This window comes from Pongo pygmaeus, chromosome 8, assembly GCF_028885625.2.
Source record: "Pongo pygmaeus isolate AG05252 chromosome 8, NHGRI_mPonPyg2-v2.0_pri, whole genome shotgun sequence".
NCBI lineage: Eukaryota > Metazoa > Chordata > Mammalia > Primates > Hominidae > Pongo > Pongo pygmaeus.
The window spans coordinates 118872100-118886863 of record NC_072381.2 but is presented as its reverse complement, the minus strand read 5'-3'; the positions used below and the strand labels follow the sequence as shown (position 1 = coordinate 118886863).

At 41.8% G+C, this 14764-nt stretch overlaps 1 long non-coding RNA gene across 1 annotated transcript; it reads left to right on the top strand.

The window, feature by feature from the left end:
* Nucleotides 1-285: 285 nt before the first annotated feature.
* On the top strand, nt 286-9163 carry LOC134740184 (uncharacterized). The gene is made up of 2 exons (XR_010127468.1): nt 286-523; nt 6905-9163. It is a non-coding gene; the product is annotated as an uncharacterized LOC134740184 (long non-coding RNA).
* The last annotated feature ends 5601 nt before the right edge of the window (nt 9164-14764 follow it).

The window sequence follows — 14764 nt, the reverse complement described above, 5'->3', positions numbered from 1 at the left end:
GTAATTTGTCTCTAATTTCTGGGAAAACAGGCTCAGTCCTTTTTCTGTGTGCAGCCATGGCTTTAGTGGTAAAGCTGTTAGGAAACTTCATTCCTATGTTTCCCTGGAGAAACTGTGATTTCTAGGTCACTATGACAATCCCCAAACATGCAGCTTTATTTTGGAACACAACAGTGCATACTCTTCATAGATTGCAAGGGTTTAATGATGACAAAAACCTGTTTATAGCACAGTCTATTTCTTTCATTTTCCTTGAAAATACCAAACTGGTTGTTACAGAGACCCAAAGCTGAAATATTCCAAAGCAATGTTTCACTCATCCTTCCTCCCAGATTCTTTTCTCTGCTGCAGTCAATTCCCCCTCTTTCCATTTGTAGAGACAAAAGGGAACATTCTATAACCACTGGCCTCTGTCCAGGAACACACGAGAAAATGAAGCAAGGCAAACAACAGAGAAAAGTGAACAACAAAAGAACAAACTCAAACGAAACTGCTTAACGATCCTACAGGGCAGACCTGGCAGGTGAGTGCTTTGACTTCTTTTCCTCCTCTTCCTGAGGGTCTAGTTCAGGGTCTAGATTCTTTGAGTATAATTAGAGATTAGTAAAAGGGCTCTGAAAACCCCCATATGGAAATTACTTGCCAATCTATATGTGTCCCGAATCTTTAAGGAATCCATCTGGTTTAACTTAGTAATTCTGCTTCTGAGACTCTGTCCAATGTTAATAATGTTTAGTTGGGGGTCCCCTGAAGTAGAGCCTGAGACAAAGGTTTGGTGCAAGCAGTTTCTTTAGGAGGTGATCCCAGGAAGCATGGTGAGGGAATAGAGAATGTGGAAAGCAAGGATGAGACGAAAGCCAATATATGGACATGCTAATAAGTTGGACACTATGACTAGTTGGGTGTTCCATCTTTCTAGAACCACTTGACAGACTGTGTAGAACACACCTTACAGTTGTCACCCTGAGAAGCAAGGAAGCTGGGATGTTTACCCAGTAACTCCCACTCCCATTGGCCGAGGGTTGCTCAGGGACATTAACGTGAGCACATTCAGGCTATTCCACGTGTCCATAGACCAAGTATGCTTCAACCGGCAGAGAACAAACTCAGACAGGTGACACAGGAAGCCAGCAGACTGCCCATGGACTGTCTGCAGGTCCCCCTCAGAAAGGTTGAGGGAAAACAGCTAGATGCTGACAGTATCTGCTCTAGATAATAATCTCATCATAGAAAAAGAAAATAAGCATAACAAAATTTAAGCATTGCCTAACACAGCAAACAATTGGAGGCACTTTCATGTCTGCATTGGAAGCCAGGTTACATAAATTCTGGTATATCCACTTCATGACCTACTCTTCATTGTTATTTTGTTCAACAACATTTACTGTGTGCCAAGGTCTGTACCAGGTCCTGGTGTCACTATGATGAGCAAGAGCTGACGCTGTCCTTGCCTTCAAGGGTATATGGTGTCATTTGTTAATGTGGGGTTTGAAAAGAAACATGGGCATATGCCTAGGTTGAACCACAATACCCTGGAATCAGGATTATACATACAGTGTGACTGTAATCCTGTTTTTTAAAATGCATAGAAAAAAGACTGGAGGGAAATACATCAAATTGTTAATAGTGATTCTCTTTGGATCATGGGAGTTTCTTTGCTTCTTGCATTTCTATTTTTGCCAAATTTTCTATAATAAGAATATATTCTTCTCATAGAGGAGGAAATAATAAACTTTGTTTGAAAATAAGAGAAAAAGAAGACACCTGCCAAGTAGAAGGGAACTCAAAGCTGGCCCTTCTCACCTCCTCCCTATGCCCAACTTTTATGTGCATCTAACATTTCTGGTTCCCTGCTGAACTTGGAACCAGTATCTAATGCAAAGTAATTTGGGGCACTTCTCAGGCATGAGTGGGACCTGGAGGTAGCAGGCATCTCATGATTAAATGTGAAGTTCTTAGAGCACCACAAAGAGAACAAGAAATAACTATTCCTTTTATTTTTCTTAAATTAATTCACAGAAATATAAAGCCCACAGTCATGTTGTCCAGACTGGCTCTTCTGTCTGCTGATTAGCTTTGATACCATCTTCAATAGTTAGCCGGTGACTCTGGTGTCAGCAAATTTCCTTCTTCTGTTAGAGACTCACCATTCCACCAGAGGAGGGACCTCTGCATTGGGGAATTTACTTGCCAATTATCTCCCAAGTAGACCCTGGAGACTCGGGGATGAAAGATGTTACCTAAATACAAAGTGGTCTCATCAAATGCTTTTATAATGTAAAATTAGCTAGGTTCAAAGGAGCAGGAACAGGAATATGACTACATTTAATGTAATTGTATTTATTGGCTTAGTTATAATTGGCAAAGTTCATCCTGAAATATTTTCCATGAAGTTAAAAGAGTTAAATATCTTGGAAACCCTCTCCTTAGACTCCCCCACGCCCCTGGATTCTAAATTATTTCTGATAGATGGAAACATTTTAGTTCCTTTGCCTTTCATTAATCCAATATTTGATGATAGGTCCACACTTCAGGGTTGCCCAACTCCAGGGGACCATGTTCACAGGGCTGTCCCATGGAATTGTGCAACACAGGGTTCTGTATGGATCCAAAAGTGACTTTTTAAAACAATTCTGTATGATGTTTCTCAATTTCTGATATGGCTATTGGAATTTAATTCTGATTAAACAAGCTCAAGCTATAGGGTGATCTACAGTTGAGGATCATAGTGATCAACACTTCAAAGTGTGCTAGACATTACTAGTTGCTTGGGATATCAACAGGTATTTTGTAAAAGAAAAGATCCATGACGTCAACCTTGGCAAATAATTTATGGCTAAGTCCTCAAAAGCAATTGCAACAAAACCAAAAATTGACAAGTGGTACCTAATTAAACTAAAGAGCTTCTGCACAGCCAAAGAAACTATCAACAGAGTAAACAGACAACCCACAGAATGGGAGGAAACGTTCTCAAACTATGCATCCAACAAAGGTCTAACATCCAGAATCTATAAATAACTTAAACAATTCAACAAGCAAAAAATAATCCCATTAAAAAGTGGGAAAAGGACATAAACAGACACTCCTCAAAAGAAGACACACAAGTGGGCAACAAACATTTGAAAAAATCCTCAGCATCACTGATCATCAGTGAAAGGCAAATCAAAATCACAATGGCATATACTGTCTCATACCCATCAGAATGGCTATTATTTAAAAGTCAAAAAATAACAGATACTGGCAAGGCTTCGAAGAAAAGGAAACACTCACACACTGTGGGTGGGAATGTAAATGAGTTTAGCCACTGTGGAAAGCAGTTTGGAGATTTCTCAAAGAACTCAGAACTACTATTTAACCCAGCACCCTATTACTGGGTTTATATCCAAAGGATAATACATTGTTCTATCAAAAAGACACTTGAACTTGAATGTTCATCGCAGTACTATTCACAATAGCAAAGTCATGTAATTGACGTAGGTGCTGATCAATGGTGGACTAGATAAAGAAAATCTGGTACATACACACCATGAAATACTACACAGCCATAAAAAAGAATGAAATCATGTCCTTTGCAGCAATATAGATGCAGCTGGAATCCATTATTCTAAGTAAATTAATGCAGAAACAGAAAATCAAATACCACATGTTCTCACAAGTGGGAGCTAAACATTGGGTACACATGGACATAAAGATGGGAACATAGACATTGGGGGTTACTAGAGGGCGAGGGTTGAAAAACTACATATTGGATACTATGCCCAGTACCTGGGTGACGGGATCATTTGTACCTCAAACCTCAGCACCATGCAGTATACCTGTGTAACAAACCTGCACATGTATCCCCTGAAAAGTTGAAATTATAAAAAAATAGAAAAACTCCATAATTAAAATTAAAACTGAATTTAGGAGAGAGTGATTGAGTAAAGTTAAGCAGCTCTTCCTATTGCAAGACTCTTTCTGGTCTTAAGTATGCCAATATCTTTAAGAATTTCCAAGAGGGAAGCAGCATATGCAATGTTCACACATTTTTGAACACAGAAGTGCCACCCTCACTGTCTTTGTTGTCCCTTGTCAGGATATCTTATAGAGCCAGCAGTCTGTAAGTGCACATTACTGTGCTATTATTGAAGCACCTGAGGCATCCCATCTAGGCCAGTGGTTCTCAAACTTCAGCATGCATCAGTGCCACCTGGAGAACTTATTAAAACACAATTCCTGAGCCTATCCTGAGAGATTCTGATTCAGTAGGTCCAGGGTGGGGCCCCAAAATTTACTTATTTCTAATAAGTTCATAGGTGCTGCTGCTGCTGCTAGTGCAGAGACCATACTTTGAGAGGCAGGGGCTTAGCAGGATTTAGTGATTCCCCAGAAAGAATAATGACCTGGAGGGAAAGGAGTGGTTTTCTAGTCACAAGGCCTGTTCTTTTGAAATAGTGAATGCACTATTTCCCCACCAAGCATCATGGTGACAGGATACTTGATTTTTAAAGGCCAGGGTTGAGGCCTTAAAGGAGAAGACGAGATCTGACCTGGGAGCACAATTAACTGGGTAGTGACAGAAGCTATGGTAGAAGCTGGGTAGTTACAGAAGCTATGGGAGTCTGTTTAGCACAGGAGTTGGGAGCTAGCTTTGTTGTCAGGCAAATCATCTCTCAAGCTTCAATTTCCCCATCTGTCTTATGGGTATCATACCTGCTGTATTAGTCCATTCTTGCACTGCTATAAATAAATACATGAAACTGGGTAATTTATAAAGAAAAGAGGTTTAATTGGCTCATGGTTCCACAGGCTGTACAGGAGGCTGGGGAGGCCTCAGGAAAATTACAATCATGGCAGAAGGCAAAGGGGAAGCTGGCACATCTTACATGGCTGGAGCAGGCGGAAGAGAGCAAACAAGGACATGCTACACACTTTTAAACAACCAGATCTCTTGAGAACTCACTCATGAACATGAGAACAGTCCCAAGGGAGAAATCTGCCCCAATAATCCAATCACCTCCCACTAGTCCCCTTCTCTAACACTAGGGATTACAATTCAACATGAGATTTGGGTGGGGACACAAATCCAAACCATATCACCTGCTATGATTGTGGGAAGATCAATCAAATCAGCCAGTAGGTGGGAAGCACTTAGCACAATGTTATGTGGCAGGCACTTAATAAATGCTCGCTGGAACTAAGGCAAGAATTAGGTACAGGAAGTGAGACATCAAGGCCAGACAACAAATCTGTTTTGCTGAGCATTTGGTCCAAGTTTTCTTAAAATACTTTTGTCTGGGATTGGTTTCTTTGTGCAGGACTGGGATTAGAACTAAGAGGCCCCTCCATGGGGAACTGCAGGCTCCAGGAGCCAGGCTGCCATCTCAGAAACCACCAGGTCTTTTGACTCTCCCAAAGCTATCTATAGCCCACAATGACACACAGTAGGTACTCATTAAGTATCTGTTGAAGCATCAATGCACTTAACAGAGGGATGTGAACAACCTGACTCCCAGGAGCTACTGAACAGTAAAACACTGAGGTTTGCTTTAGTCAGACAAGCTTTGTCTTCTCGGAACAAACAAAAAAACAATAAAAATAAATCAGACAAGGCTTTGGTTCTGAAAGACACTGAACAAATACACTTGAGGTATTATCTCAAGAAAAATCAATGACTTTCCCATCCACCAGTGTATGTGCCTTCGGCATTGACTTGGAAACACTGAAACCCTCCTGGCCCAGTGCTCTCTTGAGTCCACAGGCTGAGAATACCAGTTCCAGCATTCCCAGCTGGCCAAGCCGATGAGAACTCATTTCCTTCTTGGAGTGCAGGGCCATCACTGCAGGTACTAACATGCCTTCGTGCTCTCTGCCTTCTGGCTAACAAAGCAAGCAGACAAAGAAAAGAGGAAGCAATGCAGGCAACTGTGGGGCTAGGAGTTTTGAAGAGTGGGGTTTGGGAACTATTACAGAGAAGTTAAGTGGAGGAGGCTGGCCTAGAACTAAGAAGATACTTGGCTGGGCCACGGAATCACCTGGGGACTATTAATTAATTTATTTATGAGATAAGGTTTCGCTCTGTCGCCCAGGCTAGAGCGTAGTAATGCGACCATAGCTCACTGCAGCCTGTAACTCCTGGGTTCAAATGATCCTCCCACTTCAGCTTCCCAAGTAGCTAGGACTATACAGTCCTGGGGCCTTTTAAATAATGACAGTTTCCTAGGTCCTACCCAAGACCAGATTCTCCATCTTAAAATGCTCTTTAGGAGATTCTATGATGAAAAAAAAAATGCAGAAATCAAGTTCTGCTTAGACACCATTACTCTGAATGACCTCCAACCTTTTGCAGCTTACCAATGGGGTCTCAGGCTGGAGATAACTTCTCCCCATGTGTTCCCCTGGGAGGACTTAGCTGACAATATTGAAGAGGAGAGATTTTTTTTTAAGAACTTACAGAGGTGTCTAAAATAGTCGAACTCATGGAAGCAAAGAATAGAATTGTGGTTGCCAGGCACTAGGGGGAGAGAGGAAAAGAGTTGGTATTTAACAAGAATAAAATTTCAGTTATGCAAGATGAATAAGTTCTAAAGATATGCTCTACAACACTGTGCCTAGATATAACAATACTATATTGTACACTCAAATATCTGTTAAGAATGTAGATCTCATGTAAAGCGTTCTTACCACAATAAAATGTTTTAAAAATGAATGGACGAATAAAAAAGAACATAGAGCATGGAAAAGAAGAGCTGGAAAATTCTCAAAGGTGTGTCTCATGGTTGCAGCCATGTGTCTGTAAATATATCTTGGAAATAATTCATCCTCAGAAATAATTACACAGAATGACTAATATAGAAGAGAAATGTTTCATTATATCTGTTTATTAGAGCCTCAAAATTCCTCCTTTTGGTACTTTGGCTCCTAGGAAGAAAAAGTGGATGAGGAAGACCCTTTGGACATCGTCAAAAGACGCATTGTTAGCAAATGAGTGGGGGCCAGTCCTGAGAGCCTGCGAGGCTGTGAACAACTCTCTCACCTGTTCTTCTCTGTCTGTCCTACTCCTCATGACAATGACTCTTATCCTGGAGGGCCTGCAGTAGCGTTTGACACACATATCTCATTTAATTCTCACAAGAGTCCTATGAAACAGGCTAGGATTTGGCAAACCATTGTCAGCTACCTGTTTTTGTAAATATAGTTTTATTGGAACATAACCACCACAATTTATTTACATATTGTCTATAGCTGTTTTTACTCTACAATGGCAGAGTTGAGTAGTTGTGACAAAAGCTCTAGGCCCTGAAAAGTGCAAAATATTTATTTTACTATGTGGCCCTTTACAGCAAAGGTGTGTTGACCCCTCAAATAAATGGGACATTGCTCCCACTTTACATATGAGGCACAGAAAAACTAAGCGCATTGACTAAGATCATTTAGGTTATAAATTACAGTGTCAGAGATGTCTCGGACCCAGAGACAACTGTTCCCTATGCTTTTCTCCTCCCTACCTTGTAGTGTCTCCTACTCTTTCATATTCATTTGTTCCTACTAAAACTGTCAGCCAAAAAGAACACATTCATTTGCACTGAACAAGACGTCTCAGGTTGACCATCACACAGAAGTCAACAGGAGGTTCTGGAGACTTGCAGAAAGTGATCATCCAGCCTATCCTCTCCTCTCCTCTCCTAGCCCCTAAGGACTGATTTGTAGTCTGCCCAGAGTTTATAAGAGAGACAGTCATCCAACATGAATAGAGATGGCCTGAGCAGGCATGGGCTCTTTGAAATTCGGAGAGATCAGCTCAAGGATACACTGGGAAGAACCAGGTTGCCCCAAGCAAAAGGCAACAACTGCACTTGGTTGAGCAAGATTCCTTGGGAAGCTTATCAGAGGCCCCACCTCTAAGGACTGGCCCACATTTGCCTTGTCTGCCATTCTTCCCTTACTGATGTATTCTGACCCTGTCTTGGCTTGATTTGTCTTTGGTGTTGCTCATGACCATGCTGCCTTCTTCCTGAGAGTTCCCATCTGGTCCTGGTTTCTGCTTCTCTTGCCTTAGCTCATACTCAAACCCTGTCAACAGTGGTCTGCAGCTCCTGAGGGGTGTTGAAAAGATTGCTTCATTCAATGCCATAAAAATAGCCAAGAATACGGCAATTGTTATAGAAATTATGGTAAATCTGCACAATGAAATACTATGCAGCCATTAAAACGGACATCAATTCAGATTTCTAAATGATACAATGTAGCAGAGACAGGGCCAGGTTCAGGGATGTGGGTCCTACACAGTCATACAGGGCTCCACACTTACAAGGGCCCTACACTTGGTTTAATGCTCCATGGCTGCCACCTTGAAATTCTTAATAGTTTTATAACAAGAGTCCTCCACATTTACATTTCACATTGAGCCTACAAATTATTAGCTAGTCCTGAGCAGAGATGACTCTGAGTGCCCATTTTCTCCTGTCTGTAATAGAACCTTCTCCCTTTGCTTCATACATACACCCTGACTAGTGTTTCCACGCTGGAATTCCTTTCCAGTATTTCTTGAGAATTTTTTATGTTTCTCCAAATCTTGAAAGAAAGATCAGTCAAGAAATTGGGGAAAAGTATTGTAATTATCCTGCAGGAATCAAAGCTTAATGATCAACATAAAGACATCACTGGTTTGAATCCATCAATGTCAAATGAAAAGCAAGAGCAGGAAAGGCTGGCAGGTGGAAGAGCATATAGCACATAAGAGAGCACATAAGTCAAGAGCTGATCAGTCAATCTTGCTTGTAGCTATTGTCCTGTTCTAAGTGTGTGTTCTTGGCCCTGACTGATGCTAATGGCAAGTCATTCTTGGAAATAAAATAAACAGTATTAGGTTTATATGTATGTATACTTTATTCAAATCCTGCTAGTGATGTTCTAGGAAATAACAAATTTGGGAAGCAAAATACGCCCTTAATTGGCAATTTCAATGTGTGATTTCTGTGTAGTGCTTTAAATTTGCTAGGAGATCTGAATGTCACATTCTTTGAATATTACCCAAAAATGTTCACTGGTATTTTCTAATGTTTGATTTTTTTTTATCTCAGGCTATAGTTGTTTATAAATTCACTAAACTTAATATTTCTTATTTATTAAACCAATTTCTTTTAGATATCCATAGTAATGAATAAAAAGTATAAAAATTGCTGGAAGTCTTTTATTTTCTTCCCGTTACTTAGTTTTTATTTTGTAATTATAAACTTAACTCTGTGATCCAGCTAGACATGGAAGAGGATAAGGAAAATATGGAACCCAAAAGACTGTGCAAAGATTATAGGATGCTGTGAGCAAATGGGGTGGAGGCATGCTTTCCTGAGCTACAGAAGGAATGGTCTGGTAAAACAATCAAATTTATTAGAGTTGTCCACAGTCAGCGGCTGTGATCTTCTTGCTGATCTTACCATTCCTTGACCCAGAGCATTCCAGAGCTTCCACAATACTCATGCCGTCTTTCACCTTGCCAAAGACCACATGATATCATCCATCCTCTGTCTTGGCAGTGCAGATGAAAAACTTGGAACCATTTGTGGTGGGTCCAGCATTTGCTGTGGACAAGACGCCAGGAGCTCTATGCTTAGGATGAAGTTCTCATCATCAAATTCCTTGCTGTAGAGGGACTTGCCACCAGTGCCATTATGGTGTGTGAAGTCACCACCCTGACACACCCCCCAGAATAATTCTGTAAAAGCAAGGACCTTTATCACCAAATACTTTCTCTCCAGTGTTCATAGCACAAAAATTTTCTTCCATCTTTAGAATTTTGTCTGCAAATAGCTTGAAGGAGATGCAGCCCAAGGACTCACTATCAACGGCAATGTTGAAGAACACAGTGGGGTTGACCATGGCTGGTGGCAGGGAGCTCTGGGCAGCAGTGATGCCTGCAAATGGAAGTCTTTTCAGAATAACACGAGTTTACCTTTATAACAAACATATACATGTATCCCTGAACCTAAAATAAAAGTTTTTTTTTTAAAAAAGGATAACTTATTATTTCAGAAATTTCTAAGAATTCCCAGGAATTCCAGCTTCTCATTTGTATATCCTGATGAATATCCATTGGGTATTTGGAAATGCCAATTTCTGACATATGATTGCTTAGCTAGAGACTGCATATCCAGCCTCCTTTGCAGGTAACTATAGCCATGTTCTAAGTTTTGGCCAAGGAGATGTGAGCAGAAGTGAAATGTGTGTCTTCTGGATTTTATTTTTATGAGAAAGTTGCGTGTCTTCTATTCTTTTTCCCTCTTCTCTCTGGCTTGGAAATGATGAAAAGTACAGGACTCACTGGGACCAAGATTCAGAAATTACGTGTTAAGGAAGAGAGGGCTGCTCCTCTAGCCTGTTCTCCTTATGACCTTGTGGAATGGAATTGCCTACCTGCCCTGGACTATCCTAAGATTGTCATATGGAGAGAAATACATTCTATTTTATTTAAACCTCTGTGTTTTGTGGCCTCTTTGTTATAGCAGCTTAGCCTATACTAACACAGATGGGAACATACTATCCTAAAATGCTACTTGGCAAAGCATACGCAATTGCATATCCAGTAGAGCATCAGTCACTGAAAAAAAACACGAAGAAAATGTCTAGGAGAAAATACGTCAAAGTACAACAAAAGGTAAGGGAGAAGCCAAGTTGGATGCTGTTCCAGAAAGAAACGAAATGGTATTACCTACATAATCACAAAGCAAACTGAGCACTGCTTATGTTCTGGGAAAAGGGCTGGAACAGGGAGCAATAATGACATTTTCCTGTTGGTATGGAGTTTATAGTGAAACTGGAAAGGAAGATGTTTGTAAAAATTACTAGTAAGAATGACATAAATAATTTATTCTCTTTTCAGTAGGCCTTTCTCCAGGGACTGGAATATTGGTGAGGTTTGGGGTTTAGGATAATCTCACCTCCTTCAAGGATTGATAATTTCCAGCACACCTAGTAGAAGCTGGTGGTTTCAGCAGGAGGGGATCCACCCCATCAGCAAGTTCATCAAGAGGAACAACAGGCAGAAGCAGCCCATGGGCTCCCATTCCACCATCCTGCCTCTCCTCTTCAGAAACCTCAATCCAGCTTCCCTAACCCTGGGAAAAGAAAACTGGAAAACATCCCAACCCTGTTAAGCTCTTTGTGTCAAGGGAGCCCTTCTTATCTGAGAACACCTGGCTAGCTGTTAGGTTGCCATCTTGGGAAAATTGATAGCGTCTATTTCGTTTTGGTTTGGGGGAAAAGCAAAGAAACCTGAACAAACATATGAGTGGAAATTTGGCACTCGTTTTACACAGTAGCTTTAATTTTTGTAGACTTTTTAAAAAGTGAGAAACTCTAGTGTTTTGTTTAGCAGAAGTCATTAAATATTCTGCAAGAGCTGGTTTGAGTCAGCAAGAGGTGATAAATTTGCTGTTGAGTAATGCTCCATGTTTACCAAAGACTTTATCCATCTATTTGTCCATCTACCTGCCTGGCTAACACAGCCAGCTCTGCCCGCCCCTGCAGGGCATTTCTGTCCACATACCTGTCACACTCCATTTTTCACCAGAGGCTTCATTACACAAAATAGAGGATGAGTGTTCTTAGAGGCACTTTAAACAGCTGAAAATAATGAAGGAGAAGTCCATGCAATTAACCAAGCCCTTGGCAGGAGGATTTGAATAGTGAAGGAACTAATTAAGTGCCCCAGGCACCGATGCCTTATATTTGCCACATTATCAGGTCACAGTAAAGAATGTCCCAAAGCTGTGCATCTCAGAGGACAGGAGTGAAATAAGTGTTGCATTGCTGAATTCCTTTCCTTCTCCTTCTCCATAAAGAAGACCCAATCTTGCAAAGCAGAGCCTGCAGTTTTTTACCCACAATTTATTGTTCCCTTCTTCCTTACTAACAGAAGCAAGATTTTACTCAGATTGAGAATGTGCCCAGACAAGAGAATATATTTCCTAATATCCCTTGAAATTAGAAGTGGCCAATGAAATGTTGGTGGAGGTCAAGGGAGTCTTCTAGAAAGGCTGTCATTCTCCCCATTCTCCTTCTTCCTACCTAAAACATGGATGTAATCAATGGAGTTCCAGTAGTTATCTTGTTACTGTCAGGCAATCTTGGGGTTGGAATTCATGAGTTTAAGACCAAAGAGCAGAAAGATAAAAGAAGGCTGGGTCCCTGATGCATGTGAATTATGGATTCTTAACTTCCAGACACTGTTGTATGGTAGAAAAATAAACCTCTAATTATTTATTGCAACTGTTAATTCAGATGTCTGTTACTAGCACCAAGTTTAATTTTAACAGATACAACATACGCTCAATTTCCTCCTCTCCCACAAGTCCTTCCAAAAGCCCCTAAAAATTCAATTATTGACTGAAGCAGTCATTGATCCACAAACATTTACTTAACTCCTACTAAAAGCCCAGCTCTGTGATTCACATGGGGCGTGAGAAAGATGAACACACATGATCCCTGACCCTGGGTGCACACTTCCCAATTAGAATGACTTGCTGTCACTCACTGAAGTTTGAGTTTCTCCTAGAGCTGGCTCCCCAAAGAGGAATTGTGTAAGCGGCTACAGAGAGAACCTACCTGTCCATCTTGGTCTCTCCCATGGTCCCTGGCACAATGCCTCCCCCTTAGGTGCTCAATGTCTATGGGAAGGGGTATATAAAAGCTGAGCCTTCAGCCCAGCTCAGCTTGTTTAAGCAGCTGCCAACATCTGACAGTCACTACATAGTCACCTAGCCCCAACTTCGTAGTCACTGATGGTCCCCAGTCATATGCTTCAGAGCTCAGCCTCCCCGTTCCACCCTCCCAGCCGTCTCCAGATAAGACACAGAGGAAGACGTGGCTTCTCTCAGTTCTGACCGTCTGTCCATCCGGGCCTTGCTTTAGGCATGGCCACATCAGCTTAGTCAGACCCCAGCACCCTCAGACAGTGAGCACATTCAGTGTCCCATAGCTTGGCCACAGATATTTAGGCTGAAAAAATCACCCTGTGGCCGGACTCAGTGGCTCATGTCTGTAATCCCAGCACTTTGGGAGGCCGAGGAGGGCAGATTGCTTCAGCCCAGGAGTTCGAGACCAGCCTGGGCAACATGGTGAAACTCTGTCTTTACAAAAAATACAAAAACTAGCCAGGCTTAGTAGCAGGCACCTGCAGTCCCAGCTACTCGGGAGGCTGAGGTGGGGGGATTGTTTGAGCCTGGGAGGTTGAGGCTGCAGTGAGCTGAGATCGTGCCATTACACTCCAGCCTGGGTGACAGAGTGAGACCCTGTCTTATTAAAAAACAACAACAACAACAACAACAACAAAACTCACCTGAATTGCCCAGGCTGTGGCCCATTCTATCAAATAGCCTAGAGTGGGCTAATCTCCAAAGGTCCAAGTTTTCATCAGAGAGGAGAGGAGCCACTGGGCCTCTCTTGGCAGTGGCTCTCATGGCACATCCCTGAGGGTCAGTTTTAGCAGTGGAATTGTGGGCCAAATATGCCATTTGTCTCCTTTGGGCTCTCCACTGTGCCAGTCCCCAAGCCAGTCATGACCAAGGTGGGCTGTCTGTCAGATTCTTACTCCAGCCAGCTGGCAAGGAGGGTACCCATTCTGCTGTCCCAGCCCAGGATATGCTGGAGGGCAGCATGGGTTTAAATGCCAGCTCTATCCCTTTCCACCTCTCGGGCTTTGGCCAAATTACTTAATCATGTTAAGCATCAGTTTTCCTGCCTGTAAAATGGGTATATGAGATATCACTTTTATGGAGTTGTTATAAGGATTAAAGGGGTCAATATGTAAATAATAACTGTCATCATCCGTGTTATTAAAGCCCGGCATCACCTGTTGTTATAACTGTCTCAGAAACTGGCGAATATTAAACCTACTGAAAGCTCTGATTTTGATAAAGAATCCCGGATGGATTTGCGGGGAGGGGTAATTTTGATAGTGACCTTTTTCACATATTTTCCCAAATTCTCTATTTTATGTCCCATTTTTCTGTCTAGTGATATTATTTGTCTGTTAAATCACAAGGAAACAACCAAATTCCAATCCAAACTCTCATTCTAACATCTTTTCTTGGAAGCATCTTTATCTCTTACCATCCAACTGGGTCAACTTGCTGATGTTTTTTCTCTTCTGAAGTTTACAGTAGAAGCTCAAGTTACCTGCCCCTTTTCTCTCCAGGACGTTCCCATCCACACACATGTGTGAGGTGTGAGAAGACAGGCAGAAACACAAAGACACATGTGGGAATAAATGTGTAAATGTATTTAGACTTTATTTGGGGAAACTGGGCTTTCAGCACTATCCAAGTTCAACAGAAATGGCTGTGCAGACCAAACAGTGGTTAGTCATTGACACCAAACACCGCTTGCAGCCCAAATTAGACACAACAAATCTGGGAAAGAATTTTTAAAAATCCAAATCTTGCAACCTACTCCTCACCCCAGAATACTTTAGGTATCAGAGGAAAGGAAATATGTATTCCAGGAGGAGGTGGGTGGGGGCAGAGAGAACCCCTCGGGCTCTAGCAGGTGAAAAAATTGCATTTGCTTTATTTGGGACAGAAAAGCTGGGAGGGCTTGTGAGTCAGGGCCCTCAGTCTTGCCTCTCTCTCCCCACTATGAAAAGCTGTCACAGCTGAGGGTTTGGACACCCTTATACCAATGCTATGGATAACAAAGTGGAAAAACTCAGGGATTGTCTATGAGCCCAGCCAAGGCTGAGTGTGCAGAGACCTGCAAGAGCGGGATAGGAACATCCGGAAGTGGAGTG